The sequence below is a fragment of the Mauremys reevesii genome, linkage group 7, assembly GCF_016161935.1.
Source record: "Mauremys reevesii isolate NIE-2019 linkage group 7, ASM1616193v1, whole genome shotgun sequence".
NCBI classification, from domain to species: Eukaryota; Metazoa; Chordata; order Testudines; family Geoemydidae; genus Mauremys; species Mauremys reevesii.
In genome coordinates, this window is record NC_052629.1 from 89,371,273 (window position 1) to 89,392,030 (window position 20,758).

Below are 20,758 nucleotides of genomic sequence, written 5' to 3' on the forward strand. Positions count from 1 at the left end.
TCCTGTAGCCTGCACCCCTGAGCCTCTCCCTGTGCCCCAACCCCGATCGTTCTCTTGCCCTTTGAACCCCTCCATCCCAGCCCAGAGCACCCTCCTGCACCCCAAACCCTTCATCCCCAGCCCCACTCCAGAGCCTGCACCTCCACTGCACCGGAGCCCTCATTCCCCTTCCCTCCGGCACACTTTTCCCCCACCCCAGCCCGGAGCTCCCTGAGCACCCTCCTGCACCCTGAACTCATTTCTGGCCCCACCCCAGAGCCCGCACCCCCAACCAGAGCCCTCACCTCCTCCCGCACCCAACCCCAATTTTGTGAGCATTCATGGCCCACCATACAATTTCTATTCCCAGATGTGGCCCTTGGGCCAGTAACTTTGCCCACCCCTGCATTAAGGGCTGGTCTACACTAGAGAACTAGGTTGACCTAGCTATATTGCTTGAGAGATGTAGCTAAGCTGACCTAAGCTTCAGCAAAGACAGTATTGGGTTGAAGGACGAATTCTTCTGTCAAACTAGCTGCCACCTCTTGGAGAGGTGGATTTACTACAGTGATTGAAGAACTCCTTCCATCACGGTAGAATCTATGCTATAGAATTACAGCTTCAGTGATGCAGCTGTGCTACTGTAGCATTTCTAGTGTAGACATTCCCTAAGATACTGATTCAGAGTAAATACATTTAAAAAACTTAAAGGGATTGAGCTATAATCCAGTCCTGCATTTCTATGATTTGTTCATATTTCTGAACCAGAATAAATACATTAACAATTATCAATTGAATTACAATATTATAAGCAAAAAGAAAGCCGTCTGATGGATAAAGGTCAAAATTAACACTTACACACCTAAAGTTAAGTGTGCAGTCTTCAGTAACTATTATCACTGTCTAATGAAAACAAATGCCTTACTGAAGATGGATATTGTTTGTGTATTTACACCAGTTCTAATTGTTTTGCCCAAATAGGGAACATCCCAAGATTTTTTTAAAAAGTGAGTTTCTCAAATATGCTCAGTTTTTAGATTCATACAGTTCATTTGAACAAAACTCATGCACTATAATTATATTTAAAACATTTTCTATACCAAAGCCTTTAGTCTCATCTGTCAACATTCATAGTTTAAAAATAAATTTAAAAAGTATGTGTTATATCTTGCATAATAAGAAAATAAACACTGAAGTAGTAAGTGTTCAAAGCTTTTCTGTACCCCTCTATACCATCACCATCCATTTTTAACTTTTACACTGAAGAAACAAAAAATGTATCATCAAAAAAAGACCACAGACTTAAACTAAACAACCAAAGATGCTGATGGATAATTTGGTGATCTTTATGCCTCAGAGACAGCAACTGGTTTTGTTTTGTTAAACCTTCATGCCTCCTAGAAAAATCTTATATTTAAACAGATTTTGTTTCAAAGTGTTCATCTTCTATGTTTTCCCCTTTTGTACCAACATGTTTGATTAAAAACCATGTGTGACTTTATCAGTTGGCTAACCAGGTGGAAGGGACCAGTTATGGGAAAAAGTTATATTTAAATCTTTGTACAACAGTAAAAAAAAAAAAAGAGAGAAGGGACAAGGCATTTTACAAATCTCAAATTTCATATTAACTATACATAATGAGAGCTTCCAGACTTCTTGATCACCAGACTAAACACTCCTTTACGAGGGAGTGTGAAATTATTAGCTGTTCAGACTAAACATTTACCTTTTACAAGCCAGAAAACAAATAGACAGGATATTCTAGATGGAAAGTAATTTCAAGGTAACAAAAATAATTTCCCTAGAATTATCTAGTTTAAAGCTCTCACATGGTACATTATGGCCACTCAAATCAAGTGTACCAGGCTCAGGACATGGCAGATTAACTCATTGTGGGAGTCTATACAGATGGTAAGAGGTTTCGTCAGTCCTTCATCACAAACAAAATCAGCACTGGCACACAGCAAATTCCAAATTACAGCTCCTCTAGCAGCAATACAGCCAGCAAAGGAGAGGGTCTCTCTGGCCAGGGCGGGGAGTGGAATTACTCTCTCCCTACCCTGTGCATACAGGTAGATAAAGTATGTATGTAAGATGCAGGAGATAATTTTCCTGCTCTGCTCACAGTGATGAGGCCTCAGCTGTAGTACAGTGTCCAATTCTGGATGCCACACTTTAGGAAATATGTGGACAAATTGGATACCGTCCAGAAGAGAGAAAAAAATGACAAAAGGTTTTAAAAAAAAACCCACACACATGGCCAATGAGGAAAAGTTAAAAAAAAATGGACATGTTTAGTATTGAAAAAAAGACTAAAGGGGATGGGATAACAGTCTTCAAGTACGTTAAGGGCTGTTATAAAGAGTACAGTGATCAATTGTTCTCCATTTCCACTGAAGGTAAGATAAGAAATAATGGGCTTAATCTGCAGCAAGAGAGATTTAGATTGGATCATAGGAAACCATTTCTAACTAAAAAGGGCAGTTAAACTCTGGAATAGGCTTCAAGGGAGGTTTTAGAATCCCCATCATTGGAGGTTTTTAAGAAGAGGTTGGATAAATATCTATCAGGGATGGTCTCCGTTTACACGGTCCTGCCTCAATGCAGGGGGTTAGACTTGTTGATCTCTCAAGCTCTGGTCTAGCCCTATGATCTCATAGAGAAGAGGAGCAGGCTGGATTTTTGCATTTTTATACTTTTACTGATGGGAAGAGATTTGATTTTTGATGTTCATTACTTCTTTAACTTTATTTCCAGGGTGGTTGGTGGTTTTCCTCTTTCCTTCTGTGTTCTTTGTTCTCTTTTAACATGTTTACATTATGCATAAAAAGGTTAAATTCCATTACATTTCTAAGAGCTGTTTGGGAAAGGATTTTTATTTACCAAAAATAGAAACAATTTTCAGACTTTTCAATGGAGAAGAATTTAGACACAATACACAAACTCCATTTAACAAAGATCAAGAAGGAGCATAAGAAGGCACTAACACACTAAGTGAATTGCAAAGGAAAAATTGGGCTTATTACTCTCTTGCTTCTTTATGATGTATAAAGATGGTGAAAGGGGTTCCCTCCAAATTCTTTCAAGAGGTTTTTCCCCCCTCCTGCTTGGTTTTCTTTTTCTTTTCTTTTTTAAAGTTACAAATTCAGGTCCTATCTCACCTGGAAAACTAAGATGACTGGAATTAGAGAAGTGTCCACATCACAAAAAGAGTGAAAATTAAGCTATGAAGGTCATAGTGGTCACACTATTCAAAACATCAGTTTTCATTTTTGCTAGCTCTATTTAACTGCAATAACTATCTTTTCACCATTGTCCATCCACGTAAGAGGCAAAATTTAACAATACACCTGTTCCAAACCATCCACAAGGGCAAAACCCAGGGATGGCCAGAATTTATTTCCTCATATTTCTAAGAGTTTGTCTACACTTAAAAGTTTTGCTGCCTTAACTATGCTGGCATTATTAAAGTGGTAAAAACATCACTATTCTGGATGTTCTTACATCAGTATAGAAGTGCTTCTACGAATAGAACTTCTTCAGATTTAGGAACCAAAAGAAGCTATATCAATATAAAGCATTTTATATCAGTATAGCTATCTATACTAGGGCTTGTCGCTGAATAACTTTGTGGGGGGGGGAATAAGAACACCCCTTACCAACATATAGCTGTGCTGGTAAAATTAAGTGTAGGCAAGACCTAAGGTAAAAGCAAATAACTTTCTTTTTACAGGGATCTTTCAGGCCACTTTTTTTTTTAAATTAAAAGTGGGGGGGGGGGCAAACAGAAAATGGTGCAAATCCACTTTTTAATTATTCCTCCGGTCTCCTTTACCACCACCCAAGATGGTTGTTTTTTGGTTTTCTTTTTTAAAAACTAAGTTTGGTGAGCTTCAGGAAGCAATGCAAGACTTCCATTTATCCAGACCTTAATTAGCTGAGAAGAGCCCACTGCAGTATAATATATTGCTTTAACTTCATAAGAACAAAAATGTTATCACTTTTTAAAACAACCAGGTGTTAAGAGATAGAGATGTTTCTAAAACATAAAATAAAGCTCATATGAGTAAATATTTCATAGAAATAAGATTAGTCAATTTTTATAGCCCTTTCACACTAAAAAAAGCCAGAAATCTATTTGTTCGAAGTTGATGTTTGTGTTCTTGAAACTACAACTCAGTCAAATGGGACTGTTTGTTTACAAAGCATGCCAATAATACAAAGATAAAATATAGCACCACATCTTACAAAAAATAGGGAGCAAATAAAAAATAGTTAGGATACAATACAGTCAAAGAAAAGCCTTACTACTATGATACTTACAAATCACTAGACACTATAGTATATTTTTATGTCTACATATCAACACAAAATAGGATGCAATGAACAACTCACTCACAATTAACTATTTTCCTGAGTCAAAGTAGAAAGAACAAGAGAGTTTTCACATTCTTCTACATTAATTGCTTTTAAAATACATCTGGGCATGGGTCAAGATATGTTTCTACAACCTAGGCGGAACCTAATACATGATAATACTCTAGAGTTTTATTAGCTCCAAACTGTTTGGACAGCTCTATAACTACTTTTATTCTTATTTTACAGCTTACCATACCAGACAGGTGAACAAAACAGCCTACATAAAATGGTAAACAAGTACTTGATTCAATTAGAAGCTCCAGATCCTACATGTGAAAAAGTTGTTTGCTATTCTGTCAATCATTTGTTAAATATATCCTCTCAAGTATCCAGAAAGTATGTTCTAGAGGGTGTTGTCAAAGAATTCCACCTCTATTTGGCAAGCCAGATGCCCACACCATCTCATGCACACATTTTCCTGAACTATAAAGATTTTTTTTTATAGGGATGCTTATACAATGGCTCCAATTCCATGAACCTAACTGCAAACTCCACTTCAAAAGAGGTCTTCCTCATAATAGACTTCTTGGTCCACAGGAAGAGCAATGTCCACTTATAAAATGCTGATGCAACCAGGATTTATGGCAAGTCTGGAAAATCAAATTGTGAGTTCATGAGGCTTACTATTATTTGTGACAGACCTATACTTGTGCAGAAAGATAGATGCTATCAAGAGAAAGAGAACATGTAAATAAGAGACAAAACTAACCTTCTGCACTATCATGTGCACAAAGCAAAATATTGTACAAGATTGATTAAAAACTATGTTTACATTGCACTTCACCCAAACTGTGTATTTCTTACAAAACACAAATCTGCACAACTATAGCTATCATATCAGACGTCAGGCATTTCTGAAAAGCCACGAGCCACATTTTATTCAGTAGCTAAAGAGTGCATGCATAGCAAATGACACTGAAGAGATGCCCTTTCTACAGGAAAGTGACCCAGGACTCATGTGGAATAGAAAAGGAATCTATACCTTTAATCTTTAGTAAAGTGACTGGAGTCCTATGGAATGAAACCCTGAGGTACAACACCTGGTGAAAATAAACAAAAAGCAGAGGTATTCAAAAACAAAACTGACAGCTATATAATACACCACACTGAAACCATTACTTGGATATTACAAGTATTACCTTAATATAGGAGTTAATTTTATTTCCTCCTACACTATTATGGCAAGTGTTCAGGGCCTAAGCCAAGGGTTCTCAAACTGGGGGTCGGGACCCCTCAGGGGGTCACGAGGTTATTACATGGGGGGGTCATGAGCTGTGAGCCCCCACCCCAAACCCCGCTTTGTCTCCAGCATTTATAATGGTGTTAAATATATTTTTAAAAAGTGTTTTTAATGTATAAGGGGGGGGAGGGTCGCACTCAGAGGCTTGCTGTGTGAAAGGGGTCACCAGTACAAAAGTCTGAGAACCCCTGACCTAAGCCTTAGGGAAGGAGTTGTCAGTCATTTTAGGCAACATTTCAGCAGAAAGACGGTGAATTTATAAGGCTAGATTGGTCTCCACATATCACACAATGAATTGTAATACTGTCCCCAATTCAGCATGATGCTTAAACCCTTAATTAATCTCACTTTTACTCAAAGTATCATGATTAAATCTCACTGAAGTCAAGTCAAGCACTTGCTAATCTTATGCTTTGCTGATTAGCAATAGGATTACTCCTTTTTAAAGTTCCTACAATTAAGCACCTTGCTGAATTGGGGCTATTGTTGCCAAGCACTGGTTCAAGAAAATGCAGTACCAAACGTAGAACTTTGAGGGCATAAAAGTAGTTATAATTCTTAAACCTGCTCTTGAAGAGAAAAAATTTCTAGGAAACCCAGACAGGTCTTAATAATTAAGACATGAGGCTCAGATTGGGCAAAGGAAGAACCGTAAACCAAGCATCAACCAGAAAAGCTGTAAGTTCTCATCAGTGCTGCTGGAAAACTAAAAGGAGTGAAAATAAATTTTGGCCCCAGAATCCCCATCCTGGACTAGCATACACTTCCTAAAATAATCCAACACTGATTGAGGGCTAATCTACACTGGTAGCGCTTTAACTTGGCTCGTGTGAGCATGGCAGAGTGCTGGGAAAGATCTTCCAGTACTCTAAAAAAAGCCACCTCCACAAAGGGCATGGCTCACAGCACTGGAGCACTGTCTATACTGGCTGAAACTTGCTGCGCTCAGGGGGGTGTTTTTGCACACCCCTGAGCGAGAAAGTTGCAGTGCTGTAAATTGTCAGTGTAGACAAGACCTGAGTTAGAGGGTAAAAATCCCATGGAAGACCAGGAAGTAGAAGAGAAACAGAATTCCAAAGATAGGACTTTGTAATCCCAGGATGTTTCTAGCCAAAGATGAGCTCCCTTCTATCACCTGAACAGCTGAAAACTGCAGGACACTACTCTGAAGCAGCAAACTCCAGACAACACACACAATTAGAAAAATTATTTATTGTTTTTCAAGTCAGAAAGTCTGCTTATTTTGAAAGCAGGTTAAAACCGAACTGACCTATTTACCTGCCAGTTTTGACATGTACATTTTTCCAATTTCAAACCGCACACACTTTGCTACAAACACAAGCATTTCAGGAGGCTGGCTGTATGCATGTTTTACAATGAAAACATAAATGCAGACCAAAAAAGCCAGCCTGTTCTTGGTTTGCAATGGGAACCAACAGATGCATACAGACACAAGCCATTTGTTTAATCACATCAACAACTTTGTAAATTAAAGCAACATTGCATATTAATTTGAGAAAAATTAACATTTTGTTCTTAACAATTTTGTCTGTACCAACTAAAGAGAAATAAAGACCATTTTAATAAAAACTTCTTGTAATGTTCTTGTTTAAAAATCAACTCAGTACGTTCATTATAAAAGCAAAATAGACTACTGGTTTCCTTCTATAAGTTCATCACTTTGCATTTAAAAAAATGTATTTAAACTTATTTGATTTTTTACCTGATATTGTAACTTTGAAAATTCTGCTTACCTTAAATATACATTTCTAAAGTCCAAAAATAGCATGCCCAACAGTTTGCAATCAGTAAAGTTTTAAATCAGAATACCTGCCAACACTATTAGAAAGAAGCACATCTATTCAAAATAAAGGCATATTATATTTAATAAATTCAAAAACCACAGCAGTGCAGTGTTGTAGTTCAGATTACATAATCATGAAAGTTAGAAAAATCAAAGTTATGGTTACATGGCAATAACTTGTGTGTGTGTATATATATATTATATATATGGTATTTTCTATTAGCCTACTACTTTTGCAACACTACAATGATAACAGAAGTAGCGTTTTCATTATATGCGCCAGTTTTCACTATTATCAGTCTTCTGAAGTGTTTCATCTCTGGCAGGACTTGAAAAATCTACTCACAGTGTGGAACATTTTCCCTAGTGAATGAAGAATCTTAAGATATAGATTTTGCAGAATATAAACTTTTTTTTAATTGACTTAAATTTCAGGTTAACAGTTTCAGACACTATATGCCCATTCCTGTGTCACGAGGCCAATTGTTGTTTTACAATCATATTGCCTCCTTTTAAAAATGTTTCTCTCTAGATGCTCCGGGAGAAAACTAACACACACGGGAAATTCAACATACAAGGGAATCTCTAAAACTGACTATTGACAAGCTTCTGTCAAATGCAAAGTACACAAACAAAATAAATGGAGAAAAGTATTTCTTTCAGCTGTAGTGGTCATTTTATTTGTGACAATATAAACTATGTTCTGACATATGTGATTTTAGGTTGGCAGCATCTGGTAAACAATCTCATAAGTAATTCCAGTTACTGTCCTGTAGTTTAAAATCATAAGGGCAGATCTTACTGGAATAGGTAAAAATAGCACTAATGAACATGCCAAAGGGAAATCTTTCCACTATATGGCCACTGCTTAGATTGCAACATAAGCTGGCTCTCTTTTCATAACTTAACTGCCTATGCATGTGCTACACACTAAACTTAAAGCTTGAGACTAGAAAAGTAAGACCGGAAAGTAATTCACCTTCAGTTAAATTTAAATCTACTACATTACTGCGCCCTGTATACTTTTTTCCAGCAAAGCATTATTGTCTATCTGCGAGTTCTGCACTGACATTCCTATCGTTTCATAAAATTATACGAGTCTAGAACCTTATATTTTGTTATTTGAGATAAACAAACCATAAAACAAGAGGGTCAAAATGCTCTGCTTATGTAAGAGAAGCTCACTCTACACACACAGGAGTCCCTTGTATTCCTCCATTCCCTCCTTTTCTATTTCAGGGACTCCCTGCAATCCCCACTACATCCCTCTGCTTTATGTGCTCACCCCCATTCTCTATTCCCTCTCCCAACATTATTTCTTTTCTTTCTGCCTGGGAAGTAAGTCATTCATGGTGTTAACATTTTAAACCCTGTAGGAACCATGGGCAGGACTGAGAAATGATGGGGTGAGGTATTATAGTGGAAAGTGTTAATAGCTGATCTATAGACAAGAGTGGTTGAAGCTGCTAGGTCCCCCATTTCCTCCTCCTGGTTTTCTGATTTTCATCAAAATGAGTAAGGTTCTGCCCCAATACGTAAACCATTCCCTGAAATTTTGGAATTCACTGGATGTAGCAATGTTCCAAATGTATCACATGACAAACAATATTTTTGCATTGTTTGTTTATCCAAGAAAGATGAAAAGAAGCTTTAATAGTGGCTGAGGCCCTACACTCAACGTGATGGCATTTAACTCTGATTAAGACTGATGACTAACACTGTTTTTTTAAATATTTATTATTTGTATTCCAATAGCACGCACAATGAATCAAGCCTGTCCAATCATACAGAAAGATATTCTCTGCTCTAAAGAGGTTACACTAAGCTTTTCTGAGGGAAGGGGGAGGTCGAGGGGGGAGAAGAGGTTTTGGCATGTTTGTCATCCTCTGTCTAACTTTACGGATTTGGTTTAAAAGAACATTGCAATGTACCAAAAGATATTCTAACCACTAAAATCACAATCAAGAGATAGTAATTTAACCATATAAAATACGATGATGAACTTAAAATGCAAAGGTTAAAAGTAGATTACAACTGAGAAAACTCAGATTCCATCAGAATCCACTGATAGGTCAATTTCAAAGTTGTTTTACGGTAAATATTTTACAACTTTGAAGTTAATTTTCGGGTTTTAGAATTGCAAATAGAAACTGGTTTTCAACCTAACATCAGGCCCACATCCTCTGTTACAAATGAGGTCAATTTTCAGTAAAAAAGTGACCAACAGATTAAAAAAAAAATCCAATTCTTATCATTAATACATTTTTCAATTTGTGGCCAGTTTACATGCAACATAGTGAAAATACAGTCTCCTTCCATTCCACACCAATCTTTCCTGCATTTGTTACATTACCCTGTGAAACTAGCCCACCTGTGCTCCTGAACATAACATTTATTCAGCTATGGTGAGCTGAAGAGGACTACTTATTCCTCATCTGTTTTCTCTGTGCTCCAGCCACAAAGGAAGTGGCACACAAACAGCAAAGGCAAGTTTCTCCTTACGCTACCATAGTGCTCTACAAACTAGGCAGCAGGGAAAAGAAGAAGAATTTTACCAGAAAACAAAGACTGTGGTACATCACTCATCAGTCCAATGGGCAGTAAGTGGCTGCATTATGAAGGGACTCATCCCAGGAGAGGAACAGGACAGAGAATGGAAGGAGGTATGAAGTGAAGTATATCTTATGTTTTCTCTAGCAATCCTCTCAAGCAGACTGAAAGGACCATACTAAACACTGCAGAGAGAACCATGTCCAGTTCTTCAGCAATGAAGTATCCATAATCCAAGATCTTCTAGGTAAGAAGACTAAAATAAGAAAGTGATGCATTACAGAAATGCCCTAAATTAAAGAGAGATTCAAAAAGGGGAAGGAAAAGATTAGTAGAATAAGGGACATAAGAATTTAGAAAAATAGGCAGATTAATAATTGGATATGGAACTTTAAACTTATAAATACCTAGTTGGCCATGGAGATTGAACTATGTTCTCAACCCCAGAGATAGTACAGATTGGGGCAAGGCATTTTGCAAGTTAATAGAAGCTTCTGTACATGATACTATTTTCTACATAAATCAAGGACTTTTCCAGACTTTTACTGATGTCAAACAGACCAGCAACTTTCACAAACAATTAGTGAGTTGACGGGGAAGATTACAACTAAAAAACAACCAGGGGAGGACAGAGAGAAACCCATTTAAATAATACAAAAAATATTTGCGGAGACTAGAAAGACTCAAAACTTTAAAACAGCCATTTTATTAGATAAAATTGCAAATGCCAAACCTCTAATATGCCAATTGATATTAAAATATTTTCAAGTACATATAATTTCTTCGTGTAAGTAATATCTGACTTTGCTAGGCTAAACAAAATCCATACAGTTTTCTTTTAACTCCTCAGATCCTTAATTCTCTATTTCATGACACACACTTGCATTGGCAGGTCAGACTGGTAAACAGATGTACACAGCCAACTAAAAAATCCAGATGTCCACAGTGAGTGCGAAGTTTGTTCTGACGAGCAGGAGGCCCTCTATCAATTTCTGCACAATCTAAGGGTACGTCTACACTACGGGATTATTCCGAATTTACATAAACCGGTTTAGCAAAACAGATTGTATAAAATCGAGTGTGCGCGGCCACACTAAACACATTAACTCGGTGGTGTGCGTCCAAGGTCCGAGGCTAGCATCGACTTCTGGAGCGTTGCACTGTGGGTAGCTATTCCGTAGCTATCCCATAGTTCCCGCAGCCTCCCCCTTGGAATTTCCGGGTTGAGATCCCAGTGCCTGATGGGGCAAAAATCATTGTCGCGGGTGGTTCTGGGTAAATGTCGTCAGTCACTCCTTCCTCTGGGAAAGCAACGGCAGACAAGCATTTCGCGCCTTTTTTCTCTGAATTGCCCTGGCAGATGCCATAGCATGGCAATCATGGAGCCTGTTTTGCCTTTTGTGACTATCACCGTATGTGTACTAGATGCCGCTCACAGAGGCGATTCAGCAGCGCTACACAGAAGCATGCTTTTGCTTTAGCATGACAGCAGAGATGGTTACCAGCCATACTGTACCATCTACCATACCATAAATTGGTAATAAGATGATCATGGTTACCAGTCCTTTTGCACTGTGCCATTTGCTGCTGTCATAAGTGCCCCTGGCTAATCAGCCAGGGGCGCAAAAGCCAAAATTGGGAATGACTCCCTGAGTCAATCCCTCCTTTTTGGTATCTAAAAATAGAATCAGTCCTGCCTAGAATATGGGCAAGTGTACTAGAGAACCACTGTATCATAGAACCAGAGAGCACAGCTGCTCTGTGTCAGATCCTGCAGAAATTATGAGGTGTATGCTATTCACAGGAGGTGCTCCTGCAACAACCCCACCTGTTGATTCCGTTCTTCCCCCAGCCTTACTGGGCTACCATAGCATTGTCCCCCCACTTGTGTGATGAAGTAATAAAGAATGCAGGAATAAGACAGTGACTTGTTAGTGAGAAATGAGTGGAAGGCAGCCTCCAGCTGCTATGATAGTCCAGACAGGACAGTAAGGAGTGTGGAGGAGAGGAGCCCAGCATCCCTCTGCTAGTCCAGGGGCAACTGAATCTTTTCTTTACACATGAAGGGTGGGGGCTGATGGAGCTCAGCCCCCTGTTGCTATGATGACGATGGTTACCAGCCATACTGCACCATCTACCAGGAAAAATTAGGGCCAGGCGCCCTTGACAGACCTCACGGATGCTAGTCGGCATGGTTAACCAGTCCTTTTGCACTGCCCCATGTGCCAATAGGCTGATGATGAGGACGGATACCAGTCATATTGCACCATCAGCCACCCATGGCGGGGGGGAGCAAGGATGTTGGTGTTAAGTGCTGCAGCACCGGGTCTATCTGCAGCATTCAGTAGAGAGAGGGTGACATGTTAAAGAGTCAAGAGAGGATTGTTTTCCCTTTCACTTCTGGGGGTGGGTGGGGGGGGGGTGCGTAAATTGCCAAGCTATGCCCTGACCCACCACGGACACTGTGTTTGACCCTAGAAGCATTTGGAGCTCAGCCAAGAATGCAAATTCTTTTCGGAGACTGCAGGAACTGTGGGATAGCTTGAGTCCTCCAGTCCATGAGCGTCCATTTGATTCTTTGGCTTTCCGTTACGCTCGTCACGCAGCAGTGCGCTGAGTCCCTGCTATGGCGTCTGTGTGGAGATTTTTTAGAAATTATTTTGAATTTCGTCTTCTGTAACGGAGCGCTGATAGAACAGATTTGCCTGCCCTTACAGCGATCACATCCGCATGGTCCATGCGGGAGCTCTTTCTTTATTTTGATTTTTAACTGCATCACCACACGTGCTGATCGGAGCTCCACGCTGGGCAAACAGGAAATATTCAAAAGTTCGCGGGGCTTTTCCTGTCTACTTGGCCACTGCATCCGAGTTCAGATTGCTGTCCAGAGCGGTCAGTGGTGCACTGTGGGATACCGCCCGGAGGCCAATACCGTCGATCTGCGGCCACACTAACCCTAATCCGATATGGTAATACTGATATTAGCGCTACTCCTCTCGTTAGGGAGGAGTACAGAAACCGGTTTAAAGAGCCCTTTATACCGATATAAAGGGCCTCTCAGTGTGGACGGGTGTGGCGTTAAATCGGTTTTACGCTCCTAAAACCGGTTTAAACGCCTAGTGTAGACCAGGCCTAAGCTTTCATTTTTACAAAGTTTCTAAAACCTTCAGTTGCAAAGATAACCTTTCAAACACAAACTGAATCAGAACCAGGCAGTTTTGCCTTCTTAAGCCTAAAGGCAACAAGTGTGCCTCAACTGTTGCTCACCAATTTGTCAAGTAAGACCTCAATGAAGTTAAGACTCATGTCACTGTTGCTATTCAGAATCCTATGGGCGTCAGTGAAACTTAAGAATCATGTCATCTGAGCTACTGTTGTTGCTTGGGAAACTCTGGACAGCAGTATCAGCAGACACAAGGTGTATTCACAGGAGACATGGACCAAAAAAATTACTAATTAAAAACTATTCTTCCTTCCCTTGCAGCAGTGAGGAGCCTGGGCTGATGGAACAGTACAGCAGCACTGGATAGCTACTTCCCTTGTAGCAGCCAAGACGCCGGGGGGTAGGAGTAAGCTCCATCTTCCTTCCGGAAACTACAGGGAGGAAGGCAAAAAGTCCTTAATATATGTATTACCAAATGCTGATATGAAGGAGACCCCCATACCAGAGCCTAGAGACAGCAGCTTAATAGAAATCTTAATATCCTCTCATTCCCATGTAGCTGGCCTCTCATCAGAGCATTGCCCTCCTCCTGGACCCTGTTGGTTCCCTCCTTTCATACCTACCACAAGCTAGTAATTATCTGGCATGCTTTACAAGCAATTAATACAAACAGTCCTTCCACCACCTCAGCAAGCCACTGTCTGGTTTACCCATAAGATTTAAACAGAGCAAGGAGCAGTGATCAGAAAATAAAAGCCACAATACCCTTCCTCTCTGAGGAGTGAGAAAAGAGTTTAGCAGTAGGAGTGCAACACAGAATGGAGTTCCCATTCTCCCCAAGTCAGCCAGGAAGTAGGATAAGAAAAGAGGGGACCTCCTCACTCCTTGAAGCAAGGCAATGCCTGTCTATTTCTTTCTTGCTAAGTCTCTAGCTTTGCATCTCCATTGGGCAATTTTCTCAACATTCCCTAAACAATGATTTTCAAAATTCTAGCTTGCTCTCCATTAAAGAGCATTAAGAAAAGCAATTCTGAGCCTCGATTATCTTAAAAGTCTAAAATTCTGAGCCAACTTTAATTAATATGGTTAACCCTTCACCACACCCAGCTACAAGTCAGTGAAGCAACCTCCTTCAGTTTGTGATCTAAAAATATACTTATAAGATGTCCCAACTGTTCTTAAGTGATACTATGTATATCAACTGGAATGCAATACAAATTAAAACCCCTTTGTGAGTAATTTACAAAAGAACAGAAACATTTTGAGTCAAACCAATAACAAAGATGCAATGCAACACCCAATTTGGAATCTGAATTGGAACAATCTAATACAACAATAAAAAGAGGAGAAGCTAGGCAGCACTGAAGTACATAACTGAAATATGCAGATAGCAGGCCTCATATAGTATAGCCAGTGAAACGATTCAACAGAAGTGTAAAATGGAATAAAAATTGCAGAACAGAAAGTTCAGGCTAAATATAGAATGGTCTCCAGATACAAACTTGCATCCGAAGAAGTGGGTATTCACCCACGAAAGCTCATGCTGCAAAAACGTCTGTTAGTCTATAAGGTGCCACAGGATTCTTTGCTGCTTTTACAGAACCAGACTAACACGGCTACCCCTCTGATACCAGATACAAACCTAAATCTTATTTCCCCAAGAGTGGAAAGGAAACAAACCAGTATTGCCATATATATTAGTACATTACATGAAAGGCCTATTGCCTAAGCTGTTTTGTCTAAAGTTAAAACACATCAGCTTTGACTGGTCTGAAAGTATGCTCTGCTCCATTTATTTCAATAGGCAGGATATCTGTTTTCGGTGCAGGCACTAGAGAAGAATGGCAAAACTTAGACACACCTGCAACTGTAAACAAAGTGAGATGGATATGTTTTGTATTGCTCATGAGAGAGTCTAGACAATTTTTGTATTGCAATCCTAGTTTTGAAAAGCTAAATTTTCCACACCACAAATAAAGAGTCAATCAACATTGACTATATCCCATGAAATCAAATGTCCACTGATTAAAATCTATGTACCCATGGTTGTTACATTTCTTAGCTTTGAACTCTACTGAGAGATCATGGCTATACCCAATCAAAAATTCTCACAGAGGGCAGGTTACACTTAAAAAGCTACAGCAACTTTAATGAAGACACTACTAAGTCGATGGCAGAGCTTCTCCAGGAGGCATAATTAATCCACCTCCATGAGAGGCAGTAGCTATGTCGATGGGTATAGTGCTGTCTACACTGGGGGGAGGGGTGTGAATATAATCTTGTCATTCAGGGGTGTGGATTTTTCATACCCGAGTGACATAGTTATACCAATGTAAGTTTGTAGCATAGACTGGGTCTGACAGTATTTCATTTTATTAGACTAATGTAACCACAGTAGGGTTTTAATACACAAAAAAAGGGCATGTTCCATTTAACTATAAAATGTTAGCATCCAGAATTCCAACAAAATCACCTTTGCATGAAATAGATGACATTTATAGTATAAACACAATATTCACGAGACTAAATAAGTAAACACACAGCAGATGCTTTCCAAAATAAAATAGTTATTTACAAAAAAAAATTCTATGCAAATAGCAAGGGCCAGTAAGCCACTGAGAATTAACTGTTCACAAAATTTTGTCTGTCTAAATTCCACCTTTTCTTTTAGCAGTACTAGAGCAAATACATAACTGAATGCATACCGAGATTATTCACTTATTCAATTATGCAAGGCATACCATACCAACTGCAAATTATCTCAAACCTGTGAAAGCAGCTAATTCATACCCATTTCTAAAAAGAGTCAAGTTAATTTTATAAAGACCGAAAAGGAAGCATTTTTGCCTCACTGAACTCTGTTGTTATATTTGATCAGTGACATGAATTATCAGCTCAGGATTCTAGTCAGTCTTCTGAGAGAACTTTTCCTATATACGTATTCAACATCTCATATTTCTGCTTTAGAGAGTTTTCTTACAACAAACGTCACAAAATATGGATATGGGATTAAAATAAACTCTTATAAGTACCTCACTTTGACCCTGTCATTACAAACAGTATGTATCAAGTTGATATGACTGGACTGGAAACAGTAGCACATTTCTCCCTGATACTGAAGTAGGGCAAACATTAAAGTAAGGTAAATTACTGCTGTTGTGAAATAAAATACACCTCTACCCCAATATAACGCTGTCCTCGGGAGCCAAAAAAAATCTTACCACGTTATAGGTGAAACCACGTTATGTCGAACTTGCTTTGATCCGCCGAAGTGCGCAGCCCTGCTCTCCCCCCCGGAGCACTGCTTTAGCACGTTATACCAGGTTAGAGGCGTATCTAGTCTTGGAGATATTAAGTATGTACATAAACTGCATGATGAGTGTGCTTCAAATTTAATAATCCATTACAGGCAATCTTTGCAGATCTATGTTACCACCACAATTTTGCCAGGTTTGTATTATTAAAGAAATTACACTCATGAAACAGGTTAAAGATCTTATGTGTATCAACACAATTTAGTGACCACGAGTAATCTAAGAGTTTGTCTACAGAGAGACATTAACTACTAAAACTAAATCAAGACCACATTAATTCTGAACGAGAGCATCCACACAGGGTTTTAACTAATCTGCTTTAAATTCACAATTCTAGCTAATTTGGATTAATTTTCTTGAATGTCCCTATGTAAACTCACCACAAGCATACTTCATCTTGTACACAACAAACAGACCCATTCATTAGTCAATGTTTGTAGGCCACTATCTATATATTAGCTATTTACAAGCTTTTCAAGACAGATGATCATTTTTAATCCTCTTTTCAAGTATTTTCCATCCACCATAGCTGGCCTCAGTTTCTGTAGAGCCCCAGGCAAGTAAGATGTGCAAGGGCCCACTTAGTTTCCTCCTCTTCTTTACATGCATAAGACAATCTCCAACTGCTTCTTACAGGCCTGGAACACATCCCCAGCTTGACAATCCCACTTCAATTGGTTCTGAGGCCCCAGAGCATCTGACCAATTCCTTTCATTTATGGATGCCATTCCAAGGCTATTAGGGTAGAAGGCAACATCAGACATGTCATGTCTTTTGGCACAGATTCTGAAATTTACAACTATACAAGAAAATGCTATTTAGAGGAAGATCATTTGTATACCTACCAGAACCTTAGCTAAATGGGCTCTATCATGAGGTACTGCTCCAGAGAAAGGCCTTGTCTACATGGCAAAGTTGCCCCAGTTTAACAAAAGTCATAATTTTAAACATATTTAGTTAAATCACTAAAAAAAAAAATCCCTGCAAAGACACACTCCTTGCAGTTTACAAACGGTGTATTTAATTTGCGCTTAACTCAACTGAGAACTGGTTTAAGCTAAACCAAAGTATGTAGCATCAAAACTGAAATACCAATGTCCAAACAGTGGTTTGCAGTGTTTAAAAACGGATTCATTTAACCATATGAGAGATACATACACTTTCTATTCTCAGTGCAGCAGATCAAGGTGACTGTAAGATTTAGTGGGCTAGTGCTGTACATCACTAGCTACCTGACACAAGAGTCCCCAGTTCTATGCAGTACTAGTATAGCTCCAAGTAGATCGTTTAAGTACAGATAAATACAGAACAGCATACCACACTTTATCAGGGTAGCATTTCAGGTGTCCCGCCAGACCTAGTAAACAGTGCGGGAGGGATTTAAAAAAAACCCATGGAGGAGGAGGAACAAACTAAAATAGGAAGGGCTGTACAAACTCATCAGCTACATGGCACGCCCCACACTGCTCAGCCACTTGGCTAACGTCACCCCCGACAAGCCCCTTGCTACAGCCCCGCTCTCCAGCGTCTCTCCCTGCCGGAGAGAAAACTCCCCCTATTCCCAGTCACCTCTGGGGGGCTCCCATTGACACCGCCAGACGAAAGAGGCCGGCCGGGACTGGCCACCCCCCCCCCCCCGCCTACGGACGGAGGAGCCCCCTTCCCCCTCCCTGGCACCTTCCTCGGTGCTGGGTCCAGGCCACTGCACAGCCTGTTCTGCGCCTGGAGCGCCCCGCTCAGGGCTCAGGCCGGGCAGGGACCCAGCTACCAACGGCTCCAACCGGGGTCCCCTCACCCTGAAGGGACACCGGGCTGCCCTCGTCCGGTCCCGTCCCCACTCCTGGCGCAGGGGCAGCCCAGGGCCCGCCGCCTATGTCGGGGGAAGAGAGGGTCTCCTCGCTGACACCCGCTCTCCAGCGGGGCGGCGGCGTCTCCTCCCCGGGCGGGTCAGCGTCCCCGGGGTTCAGCGATGGGGCAGAGAACCGCTGAGTCCGCTCCGGGGAAGGGGAGCGCGGCCGGGGGAGGGGGACCCCCGTTACTCCGCCCCCCTCAATGGCCTTGGCCCCCGCACTGCCCGTACCTCCTCCACGCAGGCTCCGCGGCTCCCCCGGACTCGCTCCTCACTCAGCGCCGTTCGTTCCGTTCCCCATCTAAAATGGCGGCCTCACCCTCCGCGAGACATTTCTCGCGAGCCCATCGATCGGGCCGGCGCTCGGCTCCTCCTCCCCCCGCCGCCAGCCCAGACCGCCGAGCCGTCGATGAGACCCACCTTCTGCCCCGCCCCCTGTGCGACCCAAGCCGCCATTTGAGAGTAGGGGAAGCCGGAGCGGGTGGAAGACCCCAGCTCTACGTGGATAGTGCGGGGGAGCTGATCTGACAACGGCCCCTGCCCGCCCCTCTTCTGTGACAATCAGTGCGACTTGCCCCACCTTCACTGCGCCGCCTGGGGGCCGGGGCTCGCCCTTCTCCGGGAGCGGCTGCAGCAGGATCCGAATCCCTTTACTCACAGCAGGCTGCCTTGACTCGCTTCTTTCTGCTCCCTTCGCCTTAGAAACCGGGGAGCAGGGCCCCTCGCTGCTTGCAGGGAGGAGAGGCGAGCTCGGGTGGCCTGCCGGAGCTCTGCTGAGCTCGCTGCTCTTCGCCTGGGGGCAGGGCCGTGGGGGAAGTAGCCTGGCAGTGGGGTGTCACCCCCGCACCCGCCCCAGCAGTTGCAGTTTTGGATGTAGCTGGCGCTGCTTCTGTTAGCGTGAGAGCCTAGGTTCCCCTAGCAAGTTTAGGCGCTGCACGTTCCCTTGCGGTGACCTATTTGTGGATGTGTCTGTGCTCAAATTTTTCTCCAGCCCCTGTAGCTGCAATATACAGGAAAACCACCTCAACATTGTAGAGGCATCATCGACCTTAGACTGAGGAAGACGCAGAGCATGTGTAGCCACTGCAGGACCTGTGTTTACCCTCCCAGTCTTCCAGCAGCTGTCCCACACTGCTCCATTCCCTGTTACATGAACTGTGCTAGTCACATTTTTAAACTCCACTGCTCAAGGCTCACCAACCAGAAACCACCCGTCTGCCTTTACAACCTCCCTTGTGTTTTTGAAATGCCTTTTCCTGATTGCCCACCTTGGCAAGCATACCTAGTAGCCAGGAGTGAAAGTAACAAAACTCTTACCAGGACAGGGGCCTGGCTCTGGGCCCCCAGAAGGGGCAAAGCTGGGGGGGTCAGCCTCCACCAGCTAGCCCTACAGCACTGCCTGTGGCTCCAGTCACTGCTGCGGGAGCCTTGGGCCCTTTTAAATCACCAGGCCCCAGAGTAGCTGCCCCTTTTGTCCCCTCCTCCCAGGAGTGTCCTTAAAACACTGCCACAGCAGCATTTTAACATTGGCTATGTACAGGCCTGTACCGGCGGCCACTTCTTGCTGGTACACTGTATTGGCCCACTTTCACCTCTGCTAGCAGCTCACCTTTGTTGTGTGCAACCACCCAGCTGACCATGGCAGCACTATGCACTAGTTATGCTCCTGCCTGAATCAAACAGGAACTAGTGGTTCTGTGCATTCACAGCTACAGGCCACCTGTAGAAATGTGAACATTTTACACATGAGCAGATTACACAGTCAAAGGGGTATGACAGGAATCAGGAGCAGTGCAGTGTGAAAGCAAAGGCCATACATCAGGGAAACCACAAGGTGAGGGAGCACAACAGTAGATCTGGGTGCTTCACCACAGACTTTCTGTTTCTGCAAGGAACTATATGCCATGCTTTGCAGAGACCCCCACCAGCATGCTCCAGACCACTGTGGATACCTGAAGGACCATGAAACAAAGACCGCTGCTTTGAACAGCGGGAAGGAGGGAGATGTGGTGGAGGATTCCAGTCATGGAAGCCAGGAGCTATTTGAGACTGCTACAGTCTAGCCAGTGTCACCAGTCAAATGCAGATGAGCCTGATGAAGGGGAAGGGAACTTGGGTAAGTATGTCTATTAATTTTTCATTACAATGTTTAAATTTAAAGATGGCACCCATCCCCAAGTTAACAAGATGAAAGATAGTGCCATTGTTTTACTCTTATGAGAAGAAGTAGAGACATAACAAACAGAGGTAAAGTTGGCAACTGCTTTTCTTTAAAATAAAATAAAAAATAAAATAATTGGAGATATACCTATCTCCTAGAACTGGAAGGGACCTTGAAAGGTCATGGAGTCCAGCCCCCTGCCTATACTAGCAGGACCAAGTACTGATTTTTTGCCCCAGATCCCTAAGTGGCCCCCTCAAGGATTGAACTCACAACCCT

At 41.7% G+C, this 20,758-nt stretch overlaps 1 protein-coding gene across 6 annotated transcripts in view; it reads right to left on the minus strand.

Moving 5' to 3' along the window:
* The window catches only part of RAF1 (Raf-1 proto-oncogene, serine/threonine kinase), a 115,823-nt gene extending 96,795 nt beyond the window's left edge, over positions 1 to 19,028 (minus strand). For 3 of the 6 annotated variants that reach the window (XM_039547717.1, XM_039547716.1, XM_039547711.1), the window contains exon 1: positions 18,550 to 18,628. The gene's annotated coding sequence lies outside the window, so the exon portion shown is untranslated. Of the gene's footprint in view, positions 1 to 18,549; positions 18,679 to 18,898 lie in introns of those variants that run through there. The other 3 variants (XM_039547714.1, XM_039547713.1, XM_039547712.1) reach the window with 3 other exon arrangements.
* Between the last annotated feature and the right edge of the window lie 1,730 nt (positions 19,029 to 20,758).